The sequence below is a fragment of the Glycine max genome, chromosome 17, assembly GCF_000004515.6.
Source record: "Glycine max cultivar Williams 82 chromosome 17, Glycine_max_v4.0, whole genome shotgun sequence".
Taxonomy (NCBI): domain Eukaryota; kingdom Viridiplantae; phylum Streptophyta; class Magnoliopsida; order Fabales; family Fabaceae; genus Glycine; species Glycine max.
The window spans coordinates 26,487,252-26,511,813 of NC_038253.2; the positions used below are offsets into that span (position 1 = coordinate 26,487,252).

Here is a 24,562-nt window from a genome sequence, read left to right on the forward strand (position 1 = left end):
TAATGATATGCACTAATTTATCCATGAAAGGATGCATTTATTGAGCTATCAACAAAATAATGTATATTCATTGATTAAAAATTATCTTTTAAAAAATAATCACCTTTTAAACTATTAAATGTCATGGATAGTCTTTGAATAAAATTAAAATTTATGACAAATTAATTAATCTAACCCCTTATATTGGTTTTAATGAATTAGGTAATTGTGTTTTATATATAGGACTAGAGGTAGTATTATGTGTAGATGCTTTCAATGTTATGTTTGGATTACTTAAGAGTAAATTTTTAATTTACTTATAGTAATTTCTCTAATTGATATATTCTTATTGATTTATTAACTTTATACATAAATAAAATATAGATCGTGGAAGTGGGTATAAGTATATAAATACTCAGCCGGGGATGGAATTAAAATTATTACCCATTCGGATATGAGATCAAATACAAATATTTTTTTTAAATGCAAATATAAAAATGAGTACTAAATTGAGTTTCTAAATTGTGCCATGGATGGAAATGGGAATAAACTAATAATAAAGTGCACTCTATTTCCTCAAAACTTAGCTGCATTAGCACACTTCAAAAAAAAATTCAAGGGGAACAGGTTTCAAATCTTTAACTTCTATCACTTTGAATAGTACTGGTTTTATTAACTTTTTTATTATTATTGATTTTATGACACCATTATATTAGCACTCCTCTCGTTGTAGAGGAGGCGACTGAACCAGAGAATTTGCTGCCAATTAAAATTAGGTAGAAATAAGGAAAACCTGTTTCAATTTAACTTGATTACCAATTAACATGAACATATACAACTTAAACTGCTGACTGGAAACCATACTACATAAGCTTCATAAAAAGTTAACTTTGTATAAAGCTGGCGACAGTGTTCATAGATCATTAATTCATGATGCCACATCCACCTCAAATAGTGGAAGGCGATCACAATTTTGGTAAAACAAATACAACAGAAGTCATGAATCATACACACCAAAAGCATCTGGCATAAGCTGATAGCACCAAACAAACCAACATACAACAAAATTTTATTTACAACTTAAATTCAGTTATGTTGTACGAGGTATTTCAATTAATTTCTAATTTTTTTACGAATTTGAAAAATTTATTTGCTTACCTTTTTCAGTAGTTTGAGTAGTTTCTAACCTTACTTAAAATAACATTTTTTAAAACGTTAACTTTTAACTTTTTATATTTTCTTATTCTTATTCTAAATATATTTATTTATTTTTCTTGTTATTTTTTTTAATAAATCATGATATTATTATTTTTTATTATTTTACATTTTTCAATTACTTTAACGATTAGTTTTATCGATCATTTCTAATTTAATGAATTAGCTTTTCAGCTTCCAATTATCAATTAACTTTTCAGCTATCAATTAACTTTGTCAAAGATAACCTTAGAATCACAATTCCCTAGCTTGAATATATAGTGTTATCCAGTCTATTACTACGGTAATCTAAGATAAAATTTAATGTGAAAATCACAATAGGTATGACAAGTATATTGTGATTTATGAACAAGTGAACTCAAAGTTACTGTTGAATAAAAACAAGGGAGGAAGGAACGCTGAAGAGGTTGGTAATCATAATTTAAGACCTCGTCATCACCGCTTGGTTGAAGTAGTCCTTCAAAATCGAAGCATGTTTGAATAAAAATGGTAATGTACAGTGTACGCAGGAGATCGGAGTCGAATAACCGATCTCCATAATCTCATATTGTTCTTAATTAGTGAGCGTCATGATCGATTACCGAGAGTTGGTGGTCTTCATTCACTACTAATAGGAGAAGAGCAACAGAATCAGAAGAAGCAGGTAAGTAACATTTTCTACCCATGTTACACTCCAAATGCATAACCTGACTTGAGCGTCGGAGTCTCTTTTCGTGTGCTCATCCACCGCGAGAGAAGGAGTTCACCCATAGAAGAAGATAAATACCAACAGGTCGGGAGACGTAGAACCTTTCTCTAAGAACAAAAAATGAGCTAATTCAAACCTCAACAACGGCTTTCGCTACGGCATCTGGTATGATACTATCTGTATAAGAAGCAGTCAAAACCAGAGAATGTTTCCGCAATGTCTTTTAAGACCCTGCAAGTGGAAACAGAATCATTGATCATCTATACTGTAGGGGTAGAGTAAAGCTTTCTTTGACACTTTTATGAAGGTGAATGGAAATGGGGATGTCCATTTCTTTTGGGTAACGGAGAGGATCTGTACCCGTATACTATATAAAATAATGTTTTATATAAATGTTTACACGTGTTCTTTTCAGAGCTCTGAATAATTATTTTTTTGTTAATTTTAAATTCAGATATTGATTAATTAGTTGTAATCAATTTTTTTTATAATTATAACTATTATTAAAGAAATTAATTGTTATAAATAATTTTATCTAATTAATGACTGTCAATTCTATCATCCATTGAAATACATGTCTACGTATTTTTCTGCAAATGATTAATTGAAATCACTTTTTCATAATTTTAATTATAATTAAAGTAATTAATTGTTATAAATCATATTTTTATTTTATCTTCTAACTTAACACAATTTCACAATCATTTTTATATTCAGTATCAATATTTAATCAAAAATACATTAGTATGGAAAATATTTTTGTAAACAATTATATTGTAATAAAATATCAAATTAAATAATTAAATATTAAATTATTGAAATTGAACGGTCAATTAATAAATTAAATTATTGAACATATAAAATATAATAATTTGAAAAAATATTAATTATTAATTGATATAAGTTAAATATATTTCAAATATTATTAATGCTCAACTTCAGTCACGGAATATAAAATTATTATATTTCTTTAAATGCTAACCTAATGAATGATGATGATAATAATTAACAAACTACTATATATTGATTTAGATTAATTCACAACATTAATTGGTATTCTGATTCAAAGTTAAAACATATTCAAATTAAGGTAATTTCAATATTCTTGATTTTAACATTCTAATCATTCCATTTTCAAAATATTCAACTATTGTTATAAATATAGAGTAACAATAGACCTTAAATAGGTCAATTTCTTCTTCTCATGTGATGTGATTTTTAATTTTTAATTTTGACTTCATTGCAGAGTTTAATAGTGATATTATCTATGTAATCTTCAAATGTTTACAGGTTTTCTTTACGTCTTCTCATGTGTTCACCAAAGAGTTTAAGAGTGTCATTTTTGTAATCTTCTTTGAAACTTTAGAGATTTTTTTTATCATCTTACTTCGTCTTTTTATTGTATACGTAACTTTTAAATTAGTTTATAGTTTAACATTATTTGTTAATGTTTTCTATTTCAATTATGAATATGAAGTAAAGACTTAAAAAATAAGGAAATAGTGGTGCAACATTCTCTTGCCGATACAATGTTTTAGTGAGTTTGTCTCAATCTCCCATGTGCGCGCAACATGTGTTTATGATACTTTAGAATATTTCTAGGATATATACATTAAAACAATTTTTTTATGCTTTTATGTATTCCCCTGTACCCAAAAAGAACTAATTTGTTACACATGGTATTGATGAAATATGAACCCCTTACTATGCAGACAAAGTGATTCATGGACTGCTGCTACATAATGCTTTTTAGGTCGGTCATATATATATATATATATATACAAATTTTTGCGTTAGATAGTTTTAATTTGTAATTTTTGCTTGAGACTTTTTGTAATACACGTTGTGCTTAAAGCAAAGTTCTTTCTTAAATAAATCGGTCTTATGCTTGATATAAAAATTATCGGTATGATTTATTTAACATAATACTACATAATAAATATATGCTAAGGATATTTCTTTATAAATAAATTTATTTAATAAAGAATTGATGCATTATGTATTGTTCATAGTTACATTATTTAATATGAGATTTTTTAAACCTGTGTGTCTATTATTATATTAGCGTATAATACATTTGTGTCGATAATTTCTCCCAAGAATTATGTTCAAATCCTCTTTAAAATAGAAGATGCTAATTTTTAATATTTTATTCGTGTTAATGAAAAAAATTCTGAAATTTTAATATTTATTTAATCTATATTTCAAAACAAAATTAAATGTATTTATTTCAATATTTGTAACTGAAGAATAAATAAACAAAATATGAAAAACTTGATATCATGATTAAAAATAAAAGCGATAAATTGAGTTTTATTCTCATAGTGTGATGATAAAAAAAAAATATGAACAACTAGATAACATGATTAAAAAAAAAGTGATAAATTGAGTTTTATGATCTATCTCATAATTAGATTGTAAAAACTGATTAAAAAAATGGTTAGATGGCAAAAAATTACAACAAAAAATACATTATTTTATCAATTTCTACCTTCTCCCGTTCTCCTCATTCACCATGTGTGTCTCAATTTGGATACTTTATCTCAACAAATACCATACATGTCAAAATATGAATCTCATATCAAGCATGTCCATTTAAGTGCTCAAGATTTACTGCAAGAACATCGTATCAAAGATTCATACATGTCATAGATGGTCCTAGAATGCAAGCCATTTTCTTCTTTTTCAAATATATAAAAAAAAATATTACTTTTTTTGAATTTTCAATGAAATAATTTACATTTTCTAGGTGGTAAATTTGAAAAGCTATGAAATTCATATTTTTAAATATCACATTTTAATTAATATTATTTATTTATCAACTTTCATATCAATTAAAGTGAAGGTAATATTATAGGAAATGAAACTTAACATTATAATATAAAATACTAATCATAATTTTCCCCATGTTTTATTTTAAAATAATAAGTAATTGAATATTCAACCAAATATTTATACTTCAAAATAGTAATAAATAATTTAAAAATATAACACTTTTTGATACATAATTGATGTGTAAGCACATAATTCTTACTATTTTAGTTCATTATTCCTAATTCAAATTTTTAAAAAATTTTAAATTTTGAAAATTTAATATATTTTTGTAGTATTGTCCAAAATTCATTTCGTGCATCATATGCATATATAATTAAAAATTTTATTTATTTTACTGAAATAAATGTCATTTTTTAAAAAATATTTTATTTTCATTTTTTTAATTATAACTAAGAACTTTTAAATTGCTACCTTCCTTAATATAAGATTTTTTTTTTGTCTCTCATTTATTGTATTTAAAAATCATAATCTATCAAATATATAATGAACTATATATTGTTAGACAAATGGCCTCAATAACTTAAGAGGGGGGTGAATTAAGTTTCAAAATTTTTCCACTAACAATCTTTAACCCTTTCTTAAATGATATATGATAGGCTCAGAATACAAAAGAAGAAGAAGGAGCAAATAATTTAATAATGTTCTTTTAATTGCGCAAGACAAAGTAATCTGTAATAAAATAACTGAGATAAGGGAAGAGAGAAATACAAACTCAATTTATACTGGTTCGGCCACTTCCTGTGTCTACGTCCAATCCTCAAACAACCCACTTGAGATTTTCCACTATATTTGTAAATCCTTTACAGACTTTGAACACACCTTGAGATCCTTCACCCTTGTGTTCAAGATTCTCACAATCCAAGAGAAAACCAGTCTCTTGATTACAACTGAGTTTATGAGATGAACAAAAAGATTTCTCTCTTTTAAAGTAGATGATACAAATTGAAGATCCTAGATGAATTTTCAATAAATTTGCAAGTGTTATACCAAGAGTTGTTTAGAGAGCATTTGACAATTAAGTTCTCTTAGAGCATCTCTCTCTTTCTTTTCGAAGTCAGACACACGTATATATAGGTCCGTTGTGCCTTTTCAAAATGGTTTTAAAAGATGTGCCTTTTCAAAAAGCTTTTCTGAAATTTTTTCACTCGTAATCAGTTACATAGTTATATTTTGAAGGGTCATGACTTTTCAAAGTGTTTTCTGAAGTGTCGTTACTGGTAATCGATTACTAACATCTAGTAATCGATTTCAAGATTCAAAATTCAAATTTCAAAACCCTTTTTTGAAAAGTCCATTTGCAATCAGTCTCTGGTAATCAATTAATGCCTAGTAATTGATTACCAGTGCCTTGAGATGTTGAAAATAATTTGTTAGAGGCCGAAATTGATCAACCAGTGAGATTCTTTTAACAAATAAACTAAAGCCTTATCTTTTTCTTGGTCTTGTTTGTTTGACCTTGAATTAATCTTGAAGAAATCTTTGTTTGCTTAACCTTAAATGTTTCTTGAAGCAATCTTGTTTGATTATACTTTGACATCATCAAAACCCGTATTCATACATTTACATTCTCTCATTTTTTAATGATGACAACCATTATCAAGTAAATTCTTTCTAGTATCATCAAAACCTGCATGATTCACATTCTCCCCTTTTTTGATGATGACAATCATTATCAAACAAATTTTTTTTGACATCATCAAAACCTACATGATTCACATATATTTATGATATATGAAAATTTATGATAAATAAAAATAATTAATATTTTATATCAACAATAACTGTAAATACTCAGTTTGGTGTTTAAAAAAATTAATAATTTTAAATTTTAATTATAACTAATTATCAATGCAAATTTTTAAAAAATATTTATATATTTAAATTATTTTATATAAATATTTAACCCGTGCTTGACAGGTTATGCACTCTAGTATTATATGAAACAAAATTCAAATTACTGAATATAGTAGGATACCATATCCTATGGATATAAATACAATATTAAAGAATAGTAATATATTACAGCAAAACTTGTTTGTCAATAGGGATTAAACAGTAGATAAACAAAACACAAGGTAGAAGAATACCTTCAGATTTGGAGTTCCTTTATACTTAAGCAAATTAGGGGACTTCCCTGAAAGTTTTAGTTGCTCCTGCAGAGTATTTACTAATTAACATCAAATCATTATCTCAACAGGAATACAAAAAGGTATAATGTTAGGAACACAAATTAGAAAATAGAAGAAAGGAAAGAAAGATGGATTTTTTTTTATTAAAAGAACAAAAAATAGGAGAGAAAATTTTCCTCTGAAGATTACCCCTTCACAAAGGATTTTTTTTTCCACAAAGAACTAATGTTGAATTTACAAATGGTAAAATCTCCCCTCTCACATATCCTTCTTTCCCTATTTATATTTAACTAGGTTTTGACCCATACGATGCATGGGATAAACAGTTAAATTGTGTGTTTAAATTAAGATATTTTGACAAATAATAAAACAAGAAGAAAATAATTTTAATTAATAACATGTGATATTGCTAACAAAGCAACAATTGTATGTATAAAATATTGTAAATGTATTTAAATTGTTGGAATATGTATGTGCATTTTGGATTATTCTTCGCATGTCCCAAACACCTCAGTAACGAAAATAATTTTGTAAAATATTATTTTTAAAAGTAATTATATTAGGTTAATTACATTTTAAGATTTTAAATAAAGAAAACATTTGTTGCAGCTAGGGGTGGGAATAAGCCAGACCAGCCTACAGGGGCCTACGACCTGGCCTACATAAAGTCTGGCCTGAACTGGTCTATTTAATTAAAAGGTTAAGTTCAGGCTTTTTTAAAAGCCTATTAAATTAAATAGACCAGGCTTAGGCTTATTAAAAAGTCTTATAAGCCTGATAGGCCGGCCTATATATATATATATATATATATATATATATATATATATATATATATATATATTATTTTTTGGATAGAATTAATTTTTTTTTAAACTATCAGACTTTGATTACATATTACTGCTCCATAACTTCTATTCCTATAATCAAGGACTTTAATTACAATTTAGGTGTGAGTCATGTGCCCTTTTATATTCCTCATTATTTTGATTGACTTTCTTTTTTTTTAACTTTCCTATTACGTTCCTACTCCATAAAATATTAAATATTTATTGTGAAGAAGGCTTTTAAAAAGGCTATTAGGTCAGGCCAGGCTTTTAAAAAGGCCAGGCCGAGCCAAAATAAAAGTCTTTGATAGGCTATAGGCCAGACTCAGGCCTCAAAGATTCATCGTAGGCTAGGCTTAGGCCTTTCAAAGCCTGGTCTGGCCTGACCTATTCCCACCCCTAGTTGCAGCATGTCTCAAATAGCAAAGATGTTTAATTTTCAATGTGATGTTGCATATCTTTGTCAATGTGAATCCACAAATTAATGTTGAAGTTTACAAAAATAAATAAATAAAGAATATAAATTTTAATAAATATTGAAATAGTAAATGAGAATATATAAAAAAGAAGATATGATAAGGAATAATAAGTAGTAACAAACTAGTAAATTTTGAAATATCCAATATCAAATCTGAAAATTGTTTCACCTGAGTCACCTCTTCGGTTGAAGTTCTAGATTGTAGTCTCATATTTTTTGTTAAGGTTAGAACTTTACATAAAGGTCAAAGATATGAAGCATTAATACTTGAATGAACAAAAAATCTTGTCTTGTTTCCTTTGGTATGACTGGAAGCATTTGTCTAAAATCTCCCCCGAAAACCATAATTTTTCCTCAAAATGGAAAATGTGATTTTTCCTTATTAGAAAATCTTAATATATCCTTGAATGTTCTATCAACAACTTCATTGAGATTAACTCAACCAAAGAAGTACCTTGCTTTATGTTGCAAGTAGAATCTTTATTGACATTGATGGGAATATGAAAAGAAAAAAATAAAATAAATAGACAAATATCTACCAGTCATACCAAAGGATTATCATTCTCCATGCCGCCTCACATGAAGACAAATATCTACAATCATTGTACATTTTGATCTCATTAACAATTTGAGACTCATGTTGTGTAGATGCACTATCATATAAGATGATAGTTATTTGATCATGACATTTGTTGACATATTTGGAGAGATATTTTATAGATCGTGATTAGGTACACCACTCAACATTGATATGTGTGTTGTATTTTAGAAGCAAACAATTATTGTAACGGACAACATACATGTTATCAATTTCAATGTCACATTTTCTAATAACATGACCATCATCTCTTCTTCTATACAAAGGATAACCTTTTGCATCAAACATTGTCTTATCAATTTCAATGTCACATTTTGATGCCTGTAATTAGGTTGCAAAAAAACCAAAATATATGCATGTGATAGCCATCATTTTTGGAATTCAATTGTATAAATATTTGCAATAAATAAATAGAATTAGTAAATTTGATTTAAAGAATTGTCAAACATAAAAAATAATAAGTAATTAAATATGAAGTTATTAAATATCTACATTAATCTTTCCAAATATATTTCCTTGCTTTATTTTTTATACTAATTGATCAAGTTTTATTTTGAAAACTCTACATATCAACTCAGGTCTATTTCCATATTTCAAACCATGTCTTTCAATAGCTCTACTTATTTTTGGGCACTTTTGATTACAGGTAAAAGTGATCAATAAATTTAGATATCCAACCCAAGAACAAATTGTCATGGAATCCTCATAATTTTGAAACATATAGTGTTCCCCTCCAGTAAAACTTGATGGTGGTACAATTCTTTTACCTGTCACTGAAATATTATTTTCCTCCCTTAGGAGTGCTTTTGTAAGACTCTTATAAATCTCAACATGTAGTTATTTCTATTGAGTTCTTACATAATGTGATGTGTCATTATTTTCTCCTATTTCTTACCCCTTTCTGTCATTATTTTAATTACTGATTAGCCTTAATTGTCAAATTGATTATACAGTTTTATCATTTGGGCCTACTTGACTAATTATGTGTTTTAATTTAATTTCAGGAGAATTATAAGCAATTGGGCTTGGATCCAGAATTGGGCTGAACCGGCTTGGACTTGAAGAGAGTAGACAATTTTATTTGTCCTCCAGTTTTATTTTATTTCGTTTTTGGGCTGTATTTTTGTAATTGGGCCACCAGACCTTATTGGGCCCAATAATTAGATTTGTAAGCTTTGGGGCCTAGTGACCTTTAGTGAGCCCAGCTGCTAGGGTTTTAGGTGGTTGGTTACTGTTCACGAGAAAGGGAGATATTGTAGGGTTTCATTTTTCAGTTTTCGTGTTACTGTTCACGCGCATGGTACTGTTCACATAGCAACTCCATTTTCATTTTCTGCTTCAAATTCCAGTTTCGTTTTCTGCTTTTAATTCCAGTTTCGTTTTCATTTATGTCTTCTAATTTCAGTTCGTTTTCTACCTTTGATTTCCTATTCGTTTCTGCATTTCGTTTCCAATTGCAATTTCATTTTCGATTTCTGTTTGTATTTCTATTTTTGTTTTTGTTTCTGCTGTTAATGGAAGGCTGAATTTTCTCTTGAGGATTAAGCATAGCTCTCTTTGAGGTTTTGTTATTAATATTAAATTCTGATCAGTTTTTCCCCTTCACCAATTATTTTGTATTTGTTGCTGATATTAATCTATGCATGCTTAATGCTTGATTAATTGTCTCTGTGCTTAATTAACGTTCATGCTTAATGGACATGTGAGATGGATCAATTGGTGTATGTGTTGCTTAATCACATAATGACAACCTTGTGTTAATTTTTGCTTAGTAAATTAATTTCGGGTTGGATTAAGTGGTTGAACTTAGTAGGGATAAATTCTCGTAACCTGTGATAAGAGACTTGCTTTTGAATCAAGGGGAAACAACATGTTTTAGTTCTGTTATTTTTAATTCAAGTTTTCTTGTTGTTTAAATTACAAAAACAAACAACCCCCCCCCCCCCATTTCATTATTGTTTTATTATTATATGTTATGAATGTTTGTATGATCATTGCTCACTGGGAGACGACCTAGGATCACTTCCTAGATACTGCATTTTAATTTTTATTTGATTCAGGTACGGCTCCGATCAAATTTGGCGCTGTTGCCGGGGAGTAGTGGTCCAAAGGTTCATAATTATGTTTTTGTGTCTTTGTGTTTTTTTCTGTGTGTTTTTATAAGATCTGTGTTATGTGATTAATTTGCAGTGTTTAGTTGTTATGTGTGTAGTTCTGTTGTTTAGTGTTGTTTGTGTGTGTTTTAGGTGTCCCCTGTTTAGGGGTGAAATTTCGTGGTTGTTCAGAGGTGAAGAGTGTTGTGAATAGTGGTATGAACAATGTCGGATTTTGCTAATTAATTGGAGATTTTTGTTTTGATAGCTAGAGTTGTTATTTTTGGCTGATTTTTTGTGTGGTAGTTTCTTTTGATCCATATTTTGTGTGAAAAATACCAGAAGCACTTGGTGTGGTTGGATTTGAGAGATACAAAAAATTTGGGGAACTTGTTTTAAGCAAAACTCAAAACGGCCATAATTTTTGCTCCGATTATCAGAATGACTATTATTATATATGAATTTGGGGTAGAAAAAAATTTCCCATGAAGCCCCAACCTGCTAGCGCTGGTTGCAGTTCTCAGCGCTTAAGAAATCAGCTGTTTACTAAGTTTTTTTATTTTTTAAGTATTATTGTCCTATTTTTCTAAACTTTTCTTATGCAGTTTTCATAGTTAGACTTTGAATTTTTGTCTGAAAATTTTTGTGCTATCTTTTCATGATTTTAGGGTGTTGCTCACAAATTTTTAGCTCATTTGGATATCGTTTGAGTATAGTTGTAGTTTTACCCCCTTTTTACCCCTGGTGCTTGTTTGAGAAATACATGATTTGCTGCATATAGTGCATGACTAGGGGCAATCCAGGTGATTTACAACCCTTTGATCCTGAAATAGATAGAACCTTTCATAGATTAGTTAGGCATAGTGTGCATCCAGATCATTTTGAGTATTCTGAGCATTCCGTGCATTCTGAGCATTTTGTTTCTGGTGATTCTGAACATTCAGATTTTGAGCATTCGGCTATTAATTTTCATACTGAGAACATGGCTCAATCTCCACCTCGTGAGAGGACTCTTAGGGAGATGGTTGCACCTGACTTCACTTATGAAAGCTTGTGCATTCAATATCCTGATGAGGATGTTCCATATGTTCTCAAGACTGGACTAATACATTTGCTGCCCAAGTTTCATGGTCTTGCAGGTGAAGATCCTCATAAGCATCTTAAGGAGTTCCATATTGTCTATTCCACCATGAAGCCCCCTGATGTCCAGGAAGATCATATCTTTCTAAAGGTTTTTCCTCATTCTCTGGAGGGAGTGGCAAAAGATTGGTTGTACTACCTTGCTCCCAGGTCCATTTCCAGCTAGGATGACCTTAAAAGGATGTTCTTGGAGAAATTTTTCCCTGCATCTAGGACCACTACCATCAGAAAAGACATTTCAGGCATCAGGCAACTTAGTGGAGAGAGCTTGTATGAGTACTGGGAAAGATTCAAGAAATTGTGTGCAAGTTGTCCTCACCACCAGATTTCTGAGCAACTCCTTCTGCAATATTTCTATGAGGGACTTAACAACACGGAGAGGAGTATGATTCATGCTGCCAGTGGTGGAGCTCTTGGTGATATGACTCTTGTTGAGGCTAGGAATCTGATTGAGAAGATGGCTTCCAACTCCCAACAATTCAGTGCAAGAAATGATGTTATTGTCCTTAGAAGAGTCCATGATGTGGCCACAGATTCATCTTCATCTGCTGAAAAATAAGAAGCTTGACGGAAAACTTGATGCCTTGGTCAACCTAGTAACCCAGCTTGCCATAAATCAGAAATCTGCATCTGTACCTGTTACTGTTGCAAGAGTCTGTGGTCTATGTTCTTCTGCTAATCACCATATAGATCTTTGTCCTTCTTTGCAGCAATCTGGAGTCAATGAGCAACCTGAAGCCTATGCTACAAACATTTATAATAGATCCCCTCAGCAGCAAAATCAACAACAGTAGAATAATTATGATCTTTCAAGCAACAGATACAATCCAGGTTGGAGGAATCATCCAAATCTAAGATGGGAAAATCCTCCACAACAACAACAGCCTGTCCCTCCTTTCCAGAATGTTGTTGGTCCAAGCAGGCCATATGTTCCTTCTCCAATGCAGCAGCAACAACAAAGACAACAAGCAACTGAGGCCCATTCTCAACCTTCCTTAGAGGAGTTAGTGAGGCCAATGACCATCTAGAATATGCAATTTCAGCAAGAGACAAGAGCCTCCATTCAAAGTTTGACTAATCAAATGGGGCAGATGGCTACTCAGTTGTACCAAGCTCAGTCCCAAAATTCTGACAAATTGCCTTCACAAACTGTGGAGAATCCGAAGAATGTGAGTGCCATCACCTTGAGGTCTGGCAAGCAAATTGAAGTACCTCCACCAGTAGCAGCACCTGTACCTGAACCTATCAAGCTTCATTCTACACCTAAAAAAGAGGATGAGCTAGCTGCACAAAAGAGAAAGCTTCCTAATTATAAGGGAGCTAACAAAAATTTTCATGCAGGTGGACCTTCTTCTAGTAGTTTTGACTTGCAGCAGCCTCCTATCCCTCTTCCATTTCCATCTAGAGTAATTCCAAACAAAAAGATGGAAGAAGTGGATAAGGAGATCTTGGAGACCTTCAGGAAAGTAGAGGTGAACATACCTCTACTAGATGCCATCAAGCAAATTCCAAGATATGCCAAGTTTCTAAAGAAGTTGTGCACCCATAAAAAGAGGCTCAAGGCCAATGAAAGGATTAGCATGGGCAGAAATGTGTCAGCATTGATAGGTAAATTTGTTCCTCACATTCCTGAGAAATGTAAGGACCCAGGTACTTTCTGTATACCTTGCATTATTGGGAACAACAAATTTGAGAATGTCATGCTAGATTTAGGAGCATCAGTTAATGTCATGCCTCTGTCCATTTTTAATTCTTTATCTCTTGGACCTTTGTAACCTACAGATGTGGTGATTCAATTGGCAAATAGAAGTGTTGCTCACCCCACAGGTTTCATAGAGGATGTGTTGGTTCGGGTTGGTGAACTTATTTTTCCTACTGATTTTTATATTCTTGATATGGAAGAAGGATTTTCCCGTGATTCAGTTCCAATTATTTTAGGCAGGCCATTTATGAAAATAGCCTGAACCAAGATAGATGTTTATGCTGGCACATTGCCTATGGAATTTGGTGATATTGTTGTTCATTTTAACATTCTTAATGCCATGAAACATCCATCTGAGGATCATTCTGTTTTTCGTGTTGAGATACTTGATCAGATTGTTGATGATTATACGTTTGATTTTGATTCTCTTCATGGTAGGAAACATCCATTTTTATCTGATCTGCATCCTTGCCATTCCTCATGCATTAAATCTAAATATGAGTTTGAATTTGATCCTGTATCTGATTTTTATGCTGAGAGTAAATTTGAATTTAAGTTTGGTTCTGATTTTCTGGGTGTTGTACCTCATGATGTTGATTTTTTAGAGTCAGAATGCACTAACCATGTTGCAGAAAGTACATATACTTCTGACTTGCTTTATAAGGTACAGGCTGAGGAACCCTCATCTTCTTCTCCTACCCTGGTTCCTCCCACTGTTCAGCCACCACCCACACCAGAGTTGAAGCCCTTACCAGTAAACCTCAAGTATGCTTACTTGGAGGACAAGGAAAAATTTCCAATAATCATCTCTGCCTCCCTTGTTACTGAGCAAGAGGAGAAGTTGTTGCTAGTGCTCAAGAAGCACAAGAAAGCCATTGGATGGACTTTAGCAAACATTCCTAGTATTAGCCCATCTACCTACATGCATAGGATACTTTTAGAGGATGGAGCTAAGCCAGTGAGGCAGCCACAGCGGCGACTCAACCCCATCATTCTAGATGTGGTGAAAAAGGAGGTGACCAAGCTCTTGCAAGCTGGAATCATCTATCCCATTTCTGATAGTCAGTGGGTGAGTCCAGTCCAAGTGGTTCCTAAGAAGACATGCATCACAATGATCAAGAATGAGAGGGATGAGCTTATCCCTACAAGAGTGCAGAACAGCTGGCGAGTCTGCATTGATTATAGGAGGATGAACCAGGCAACCAGAAAAGATCATTTTCCCCTGCCATTCATTGATCAAATGCTTGAGCGCTTGGCAAGTAAGTCTCATTACTGTTTTCTTGATGGTTTTTCTGGTTATTTACAAATTCATATTGCTCCTGAGGATCAAGAAAAGACCACATTCACCTGTCCCTTTGGCACTTTTGCCTATAGGAGGATGCCCTTTGGCCTATGCAACGCCTCTGGTACCTTCCAGCAGTGTATGCTTAGCATTTTTAGTGACTTTTTAGAGAGTTGCATAGAGGTGTTTATGGATGATTTTACTGTTTATGGATCCTCTTTTGATGCATGTTTGGATAGTCTGGATAGAGTTCTTAATAGATGCATTGAAACTAACCTTGTGCTCATGGTAGAACAAGGTATAGTTTTAGGGCATATCATTTCCAGTAGGGGCATAGAGGTAGACCCGACAAAGATAGTTGTTATTTCACAATTTCCTTACCCCTCTTGCATGCGAGAGGTTCATTCTTTTCTTGGCCATGCAAGGTTTTATAGGTGTTTTATCAAGGACTTTAGAAAAGTTGTTGGATTGAGTGGCCTCAGAATAATTAAGAACGGGGGGTTGAATTAATTATTCCTAAACCTTTACCAATTTTAAGGCTTTTACTTATGTTGTTAAGAGAATATGGAGTAGAAGAGAAACTTAACAGAAAGTAAAAGCAGAAATTAAATGCACAGGGAAAAGTAAAAGAGTAGGGAAGAAGGAAACAAACACACAAGAGATTTTATACTGGTTCGGCAACAACCCGTGCCTACATCCAGTCCCCAAGCGACCTGCGGTCCTTGAGATTTCTTTCAACTTTGTAAAAATCCTTTTACAAGCAAAGATCCACTAGGGATGTACCCTCCCTTGTTCTCTTTGAACCTAGTGGATGTAGCCTCCACTAGAACTGATCCACAAGAGATGTACCCTCTCTTGTTCTCAGTCAAACCCAAGTAGATGTACCCTCTACTTGTACCACAAAGGATGTACCCTCCAATGTGTTAAGACAAGATCTCAGGCTGTTAAACCTTTGATACTTTGTGAATGGGGATACAAAAGAATTCTCAGGCAGTTAGTCCTTTGAACACTTTTGTATTAGGAAATGGGAAGAATCAAAAGAATTCTCAGACTGTGTCGTTTTGAATTCTTTGACAAGGGAGAAGGGAGACACAAAAGAATTCAGGCGGTTAGTCCTTCGTTCTTTTGGAAAAAGGGAGAAGAGAGACACAAAAAGAATTCAGGCGGTTAGTCCTTCGTTCTTTTGGAAAAAGGGAGAAGAGAGACACAAAAAGAATTCAGGCGGTTAGTCCTTGGTGAATTCTTTTTTGGCAAAGGGAAAAGAGAATGAAAAGGATGAATAGCACAAGTTTTCAAGGTTTAGAAAAACCAGAAAACTTCAGAAAGCTTTTGGTACAAAGAAGAAGAAGAAGTTCAAAGAGATTCAAGGCTTGTAAAGGATTGATTGGAAAAGTAAAAGTATTGAATGAATGAATTTTTTAAGTGTCTTGAAAAGCAAATCAAAGCTTTGCTTTTATAGACTCTTCATGTCTGGCCAAGAAGACCATTTAGAAGAGTTATAACTTTTAGAAAAACTTAAAACCAATTTGAAAAAGTCAAAAACTTTTTGAAGAGTTACATCTTTTGATTTATCAGAAATAGTCACTGGTAATCGATTACCAAATTAGTGTAATCGATTACACAAGGCTTTTAAGTGAAAGGATGTGACTCTTCACATTTGAATTTGAATTTCAACGTTCAAGGGCACTAGTAATCGATTACCAAAACATTGTAATCAATTATAGCTTTTTGAAAATAATTGGAACGTTGTAAATTCAGTTTGAAAACTTTTTCAAACTCATTTTGCTACTGGTAATCGATTACAACAATATGGTAATCGATTACCAGAGAGTAAAAACTCTTTGGTAAAAGGTTTTGTCAAAAACTTATGTGCTATTCAAAGTTTTGAAAAAACTTTAATACTTATCTTGATTGAGTCTTCTCTTTATTCTTGAATCTTGAGTCTTGAATCTTGATCTTGATTCTTGAGATCTTGAACCTTGAATCTTGATTCTTGTCTGTAGACTTTCTTCTTGAGTCTTGAATTCTTCTTGATTCTTTTCTTGAACTCTTGAATTGTTCTTGATTCACTTGAGTTGTTCTTTGATTGATCTTTGAGCTTTTTTGTCACCACCTTTGTTATCATCATTGTTATCATCAAAACCCCTTTGAATCACCTTTGATTCACCATGAAGCTTTGCTTCTACAAAAGTGGCCTTTCCACTATCCAATCTACTGCAAAAGGAGGTGGAGTTTGATTTTGATGACCGGTGCAAAGAGGATTTTGATTGACTCAAGCATGCATTGACTACCACCCCTATCATTCAGGCACCTGATTGGACATCCCCGTTTGAGTTGATGTGCGATGCATCCAATTATGCATTAGGGGTTGTCCTTGCTCAAAAGATTGACAAGCTGTCTCGGGTGATCTACTACACTTCCAGAACTTTGGATGCTGCCCAAGCAAATTACACTACCACAGAGAAGGAGCTATTAGTGATAGTTTTTGCTCTTGAGAAATTTTGTTCATATTTGCTTGGTACTCATGTTATTGTTTATACTAACCATGCAGCTCTGAAGTACCTGTTGAAGAAGGCTGAATCAAAGCCTAGATTGATCAGGTGGATGCTTTGGCTCCAAGAGTTTGATTTGGAGATCCGTGATCGGAGCGGTGCACAGAACCTCGTGGCTGACCACCTGAGTAGGATTGAGCGTGCGTTTGAGGACTCACCCATTCGGGATGATTTTTCGGATGACCATTTGTACATTCTGTATAATATTTCTGATTCCTTCCCCACTCCTTGGTTTGCTAATATTGTGAATTATTTGGTTGCTTCTGTTTTTCCTCCCTAAGCATCTAAAGCTCAAACTGATAAAATTAAGAGCGATGCTAAGCATTATATTTGGGATGACCCCTATTTGTGGAAGTTGTGCAGTGACCAGGTTATTAGAAGATGCATTCCAGACCATGAGATTGACTCAATCCTACAATTCTGTCATTCTTCTGCACCAGGTGGTCATCTTGGCATACAGAGGACAGCTCGGAAGGTGCTTGACTGCGGTTTCTATTGGCCCACCATCTTCAAGGATGCGTGGGGACTTTTGGCATTTTCATAAAATTGGGTGAGAGTTTCTCTCTAGGTTCCTTGTTGAACCAATTATCAGACTTATCAAGGTAATCCTTGTGGCGTCTACCCTGACTTATCTTCCTTCACCGGTAGTGGCGTCTACCCTGACTTATCTTCCTTCATTGGAAGTGGCGTCTACCCTGACTTATCTTCCCTCTTTGGAAGTGGCGTCATCCAAATCTCTGTAGCCTGTATCAAGCGATCCGCTCCTAGTCAGGTTCACATCATCTGGTATCAGAGCTTCAGCTGTTGATACAGATTCTATCCTATCCTATTATTTTTCTTTGTAATTTGTCTAGGTTCGTGTTTTGTCCTTGTTTTGTTATTTGCGTTTTTGTTTACATCTTGTTTCATTCTTGTTTGCGTCTTGTGTTTTGTTATTTGCATTCTTGTTCTTGTTCTTGTCACGTTCTTGTTCTTGTTTCTTGTGTCTTTCACACTTTGTGTCAAAAAAAAAAGTTACAGAAATTTTGAAAAAATAAATTGGGTGTTTGATCTTTGAACACGAAATTGAGGCATTTAGAGGTGTTTTTTTGGAAAGAAAATCGTGGATCAAATCCCCTTATCTAGATTCTCCTCTGAATTCTGAGCGTTTTGATATCCAATGGGCCTCAAACGGACAACCATAGCAAAAGTTATGAGCATTTGAAGTTTACTGGTCATATCTGTTATCTTATCTGTTATCCTATCTAATATCTTATCTATTATCCTATCTAATATCTTATCTGTTATCCTAGCTAATATCCTATCTATATCTTATTTGTTATCATATTTGTTACCCAAATTAAAGCTAATTTGTTATCCAAATCCAATCTAATATATTATTATCCAAATCAAGTCCAAGTTGTTATCCCAAATCAAATCTGTATATGATCATTATATTGTCTTTCCTTTTATTTTATATTACCTTGTGTGTCTAATTTGGTCCATCCAGGAACTTAAGAGGAAACACGAGTGGTAAAAGGCAAGAGTGAAAACATCACACAAAAGCCTAGATTGAGAACATCAAACACGAGTGAACTACCATCAAAGAGAGAAACACGTGAGTAGAGTGTGGTGAGGTTCGGAATTTTTTTTTTACTGCAAAATTCTTTGTTCCTTAATCATGGCAGGAGCTGGTGACAATGGTGGTGTATATCATCAACTAGACGAATCTCAGCGCTTATTTCTGGACACGTGGACTACACAAATGCAACGTTTGTTGAACCGTAACAAAGAAGAGCCCTACAGACGAATAGCCAAATCTTCCTCGTTTACTCTTAAACCTCTATCCCCTAGAGAAGTGTGTGATGACCAAATCAGAATGAGAGAAAAGAGAGAACAAGAGAAAGAAAATAGTGAGGCACCACAAAGGAATATGAAAAAGAAGAGTGATACACCCGAGGAAAAGAGTGATACACATAAGAGAGAGAGTGATACACATGAGAGAAAATTTAATTATTTTGCAAAGGCGAGTGAAGTGAGGAAAGTGTTACCTGCTCATGAACCACTCAATGTACAGTATTGCAAAGATAGTAAAATTTCTACTGATAATTCTAATGAGTTTACTATTTCTATTTCTCCTAGTGTTCAACCCTTATTGCAGGAATTTAAAAATGTCTTTCCTAAGGAGATTCCTCATGGACTGCCACCTTCAAGAGGCATAGAACATCAAGTTGATCTCCTCCCCGGAGCTTCATTGCCTAACAGGCCAACTTACAAAAGCAATCCCCAAGAGACTCAACGTAAGGATGCACATGCCAAAGTTGAGTATGTGAAAACATTGTATGACCAAGTGAAGGTGCAAATTGCAAAGAAGAATGAAAGCTATGCCAAGCAAGCCAACAAGAAAAGGAAGGAAGTGGTACTTGAACCCGGTGATGATCCTGGACATTTGAGGACAAATGTTTTCCAAGAAGGAGGGAATGATGAGAATCATGAAACTGGCCAAATACAGGCTAAAGGCCCAAGTGGAGAAGGACGAAGGCCCAAGTGAAGAAGGACAAAGGCCCAAGTGGAGAAGGACAAAGCCCCCGATTGGAGAAGGATGAAGGCCCAAGTGGAGAAGGATGAAGGCCCAGAGGCAGAGACACTATCAAGACTATTAATTGTTGCTGAAGGCCCAAGTTAAATAAGTTTTTAGTTATAATTTATTTTTATTGTAATTTTGGCCCAAACTGTTTAGAAGGCCCATGTCTATTTTTATCTTTTTGTTCAGCTACACTATAAGTATTGGTTTTTGTTTTGAATAAGAAAACTTTTGGGCATTTTCATAAAATTGGGTGAGAGTTTCTCTCTGGAGTTCCTTGTTGAACCAATCTCAGACTTATCAAGGTAATCCTTGTGGCGTCTACCCTGACTTATCTTCCTTCACTGGAAGTGGCGTCTACCCTGACTTATCTTCCTTCACTGGAAGTGGCGTCATCCAAAAAACTCTACAGCCTGTATCAAACGATCCGCTCCTACTCAGGTTCACATCAGTGGAGAATCTGTAGCACTTGTGAGCCTTGTCAGAGAGCAGGAGACTCACTTTCATGGAGACAACAAATGCCTCAACAACCCATGTTGTTCTGTGAGGTGTTTGATGTTTGGGGTATAGACTTTATGGGGCCTTTCCCTGTCTTTTTTGGTTTTGTATATATTCTCGTTGCTATTGATTATGTTTCAAAATGGGTGGAAGCCAAAGCCACCAGAACTAACGATGCTAAGGTTGTTGTGGATTTTGTTAGATCTAATCCGTTTTGCAGGTTTAGAGTCCCTAGAGCCATCATTAGTGATCAAGGCACCCATTTTTGTAACAGATCCATGTATGCCTTGGTCAAAAAGTATGGGATCGTGCACAGAATTTCCACACCTTACCACCCCCAAACTAATGGGCAGGCTGAGATTTCAAACAGGGAGATAAAAAGGATCTTGGAGAAGATTGTGCAGCCGAACAGAAAGGATTGGAGAACCAGGCTGGATGATGCTCTTTGGGCACATAGGACTGCCTACAAAGCACCCATAGGAATGTCTCCTTATCGGGTTTTCTTTGGCAAGGCATGTCATCTTCCTGTAGAGATAGAGCATAGAGCCTACTGGGTTGTAAAGACCTACAACTTCTCTATTGATCAGGCTGGAGAGGAAAGGAAGTTGCAACTAAGTGAGCTAGATGAGATCCGTTTAGAAGCCTATGAGAATTCCAAATTCTACAAGGAGAAGACCAAGAAGTTCCATGACAGCTTGATAGCTAAGAAGGACTTCGTTGTTGGACAAAAAGTTTTATTGTATAACTCTAGGCTCGGACTCATGAGTGGTAAGTTGAGGTCAAAGTGGATTAGTCCTTTTGTGGTGACTAATGTTTTTCCTTATGGTACAGTTGAGATCAAAAGTGAATCCACAGATAAGAGCTTCAAGGTCAATGGACACCGGCTGAAACCATTCCTCACAAATCCCTCCTTGGTGGATGTAGTGGTGGAAGAGACCTCCGTACTTCACCCTACTTCTCTTCCGCCATGACTTAGGGAGTTTTCTTTTTTTGTCTCCTTCTTTACTTTTATTGCACTTGTCCAAATTTATTGATTGTTCTGATTGCTCTTGATCTTATGATTGTGCTACATTGAGGACAATGTGTTGTTTAAGTGTAGGGGGGAGATTGTTCTTTGTTTGGGGTTTTCTAGGTTAATTTTGTTATTTTGGTTTTATGTTTTGTGTACAACATTGCATGTTTCTCTTTGAATTCTAGGTTATGTACAGGTAATGGGTAATTGTTTTTGAAATAGGAGTTTCTTGGCATTTTGTGAATTGAAATCCTTGTTTTTCTCTACATGTCAAGTTAATTTTGAAAGGTTGAATTGAAAGTGATAGATTTACCCTTGGTGAGATTTTGAGCCATCATCATCTATTTTATTCGGTGTGTTTTGCCCCATTGATTGCTTGCACAATAGCCTTGGCTTGACTCTTGTTGATACTTCTTGGTTCACATGTATGTTGGGAGATGATTTAGGCATTTTGTTCTTATAAGCCTCTAGCCAAATGAGCCTACCTTGAATTAATTCCTTTGATAGCCCCTTTGAGCCTATGTTCCCCTTTCTTTGTTTTCAAGCTCATTACAAGCCTTAAGTGAAAAACCATGATCTCACCCTACCCTTAAGGAATTTTGGAGCTTTGGAATTGTTTTGGGAATAAGTGTGGGGGGATATGTTTCAATGGATGATATGTTTTTTTGCCATGCTTGATGATGTATTTTTGCCATGCTTGATGTATATACATATATTGCCTAATTGTTGCTTTATTTTTCAAATATTCAAAATGATTTCAAATGCTATTGTTCAATAAAAATAAAAATAAAAAGAGAAAAACAGAAAAAGAATGAAGTTGAATAAATGAGGTCTTGTTTTGAGGACTTGGACTGGTTTGAGGACTTGGTTGATTTTGTTGATATTGGAGGTTTTGGGTTTACTTTTTATGCTTAATTTTTAATTTTGGTTTTGGGTTTACTACTTTTGCTTAATTTCCATTTGAGAGTAAACAGTAGCCTAGACACTTGAGAGATAGAGTGCATATCTTGTGAGGCTTTATCACTTTTCATTCAATACTTGAGCTGATTGACTACCTTGCCATGTTTGAGGTGCTTGGATGATTTTCATGATTGTCTTGATTCTTTAACTTTTTACGTGTTGGATGTTGCCCATTCCTTTCATTCCTTGAGATTCATTGAGAAATATGTAAATATTTTTGTGTTTGTTTGTCTCTCTTTAATGTCTCTGGATTTGTTCCTTGCTCTACTTTTTGATTTTGCCCAAGAGTGCAAAAGGCTAAGTGTGGGGGAATTTGATTTGTCATTATTTTTTCATATTTCTTACCCCTTTTTGTCACCATTTTAATGACTGATTAGCCTTAATTGTCAAATTAATTATACAGTTTTATCATTTGGGCCTACTTGACTAATTTTGTGCTTTAATTTAATTTTAGAAGAATTATAAGCAATTGGGCTTGAATCCGAAATTGGGCTAAACCGGCTTGGACTTGAAGAGAGCAGATAATTTTATTTATTGTCCAGTTTTATTTTATTTCGTTTTTGGGCTATATTTTTGTAATTGGGCCACCAAACCTTATTGGGCCCAATAATCAGATTTGTAAGCTTTGGGGCCTAGTGACCTTTAGTGAGCCCAACTGCTAAGATATTGTAGCGTTTCATTTTTCAGTTTTCGTGTTACTGTTCACGCGCATGGTATTGTTCACGTAGCAACTCCATTTTCGTTTTCTGCTTCAAATTCCAGTTTCGTTTTCATTTTTGTCTTCTAATTTCAGTTCGTTTTTTGCCTTTGATTTCCTATTCGTTTCTGCATTTCTTTTCCAATTGCAATTTCATTTTCGGTTTCTGTTTGTATTTCTGTTTTTGTTTTTGTTTTCTGCTGTTAATGGAAGGCTGAATCTCTAGTGTTGTTTTCTCTTGAGGATTAAACATAGCTATCTTTGAGGTTTTGTTACAACAACAACAACAACAACGCCTTATCCCACTAGGTGGGGTCGGCTACATGGATCAACTTCCGCCATAATGTTCTATCAAGTACCATACTTCTATCCAAATCATTAAGTTTGAGGTTTTGTTATTCATATTAAATTCTGATCAATTTTTCCCCTTCACCAATTATTTTGTATTTGTTGCTGATATTAATCCATGCATGCTTAATGCTTGATTAATTATCTCTGTGCTTAATTAACGTCCATGCTTAATGGACATGTGAGAGGGATCAATTGGTGTATGTGTTGCTTAATCACATAATGACAGCCTTGTGTTAATTTTCGCTTAGTAAATTAATTTTGGGTTGGATTAAGTGGTTGAACTGATTAGGGATAAATTCTTGTAACCTAGGATAAGAGACTTGCTTTTGAATCAAGGGGAAACAACTTGTTTTAGTTCTGTTATTTTTAATTCAAGTTTGCTTGTTGTTTAAATTACAAAAACAAACAACCTACCCCCCCATTTCGTTACTGTTTTATTATTATATGTTATGAACGTTTGTTTGATCATTGCTCACTGGGAGACGACCTAAGATCACTTCCTAGATACTGCATTTTAATGTTTATTTGATTCGGGTACGGCTCCGATCATAATGCAATTTGGATGACTCTAACATAGAGTAACAATAAACCAAAAATTACTGAAACAAACGTTTAGACATCAATAATGAAGGTTATTCCATGACTCTATTGAATTCTATATGAAAAAACTCTTTCATTAAAACATTTTGCCTTTTATTTGACATTGTTTGTGAAACATATTTAAAGAAATATCATTTGTGTATCTAAGTTCTTCTCTAGGAAATAGTAATGGATATTGCAAAGGAAAATAAGTTTTACTTACAACAGACAAACACTTCAAAACTTCTTATGTGGTTTCAACAATTAAATCTCTTTTGACACCTACAGAATCATATAGTCTCCAGGTAGTTTTCCCACAACTTCTAAAATAGGCAAAATTTTATATGTTCCTCCTTATATTCCTCTTTTAACTAACTCTCATCTTTA

At 33.5% G+C, this 24,562-nt stretch overlaps 1 non-coding gene across 1 annotated transcript; it reads right to left on the reverse strand.

The window, feature by feature from the left end:
- Positions 1-12,199: 12,199 nt before the first annotated feature.
- Positions 12,200-12,306, reverse strand: LOC113000061 (small nucleolar RNA R71). Its single transcript, XR_003265333.1, has one exon. It is a non-coding gene; the product is annotated as a small nucleolar RNA R71 (small nucleolar RNA).
- Between the last annotated feature and the right edge of the window lie 12,256 nt (positions 12,307-24,562).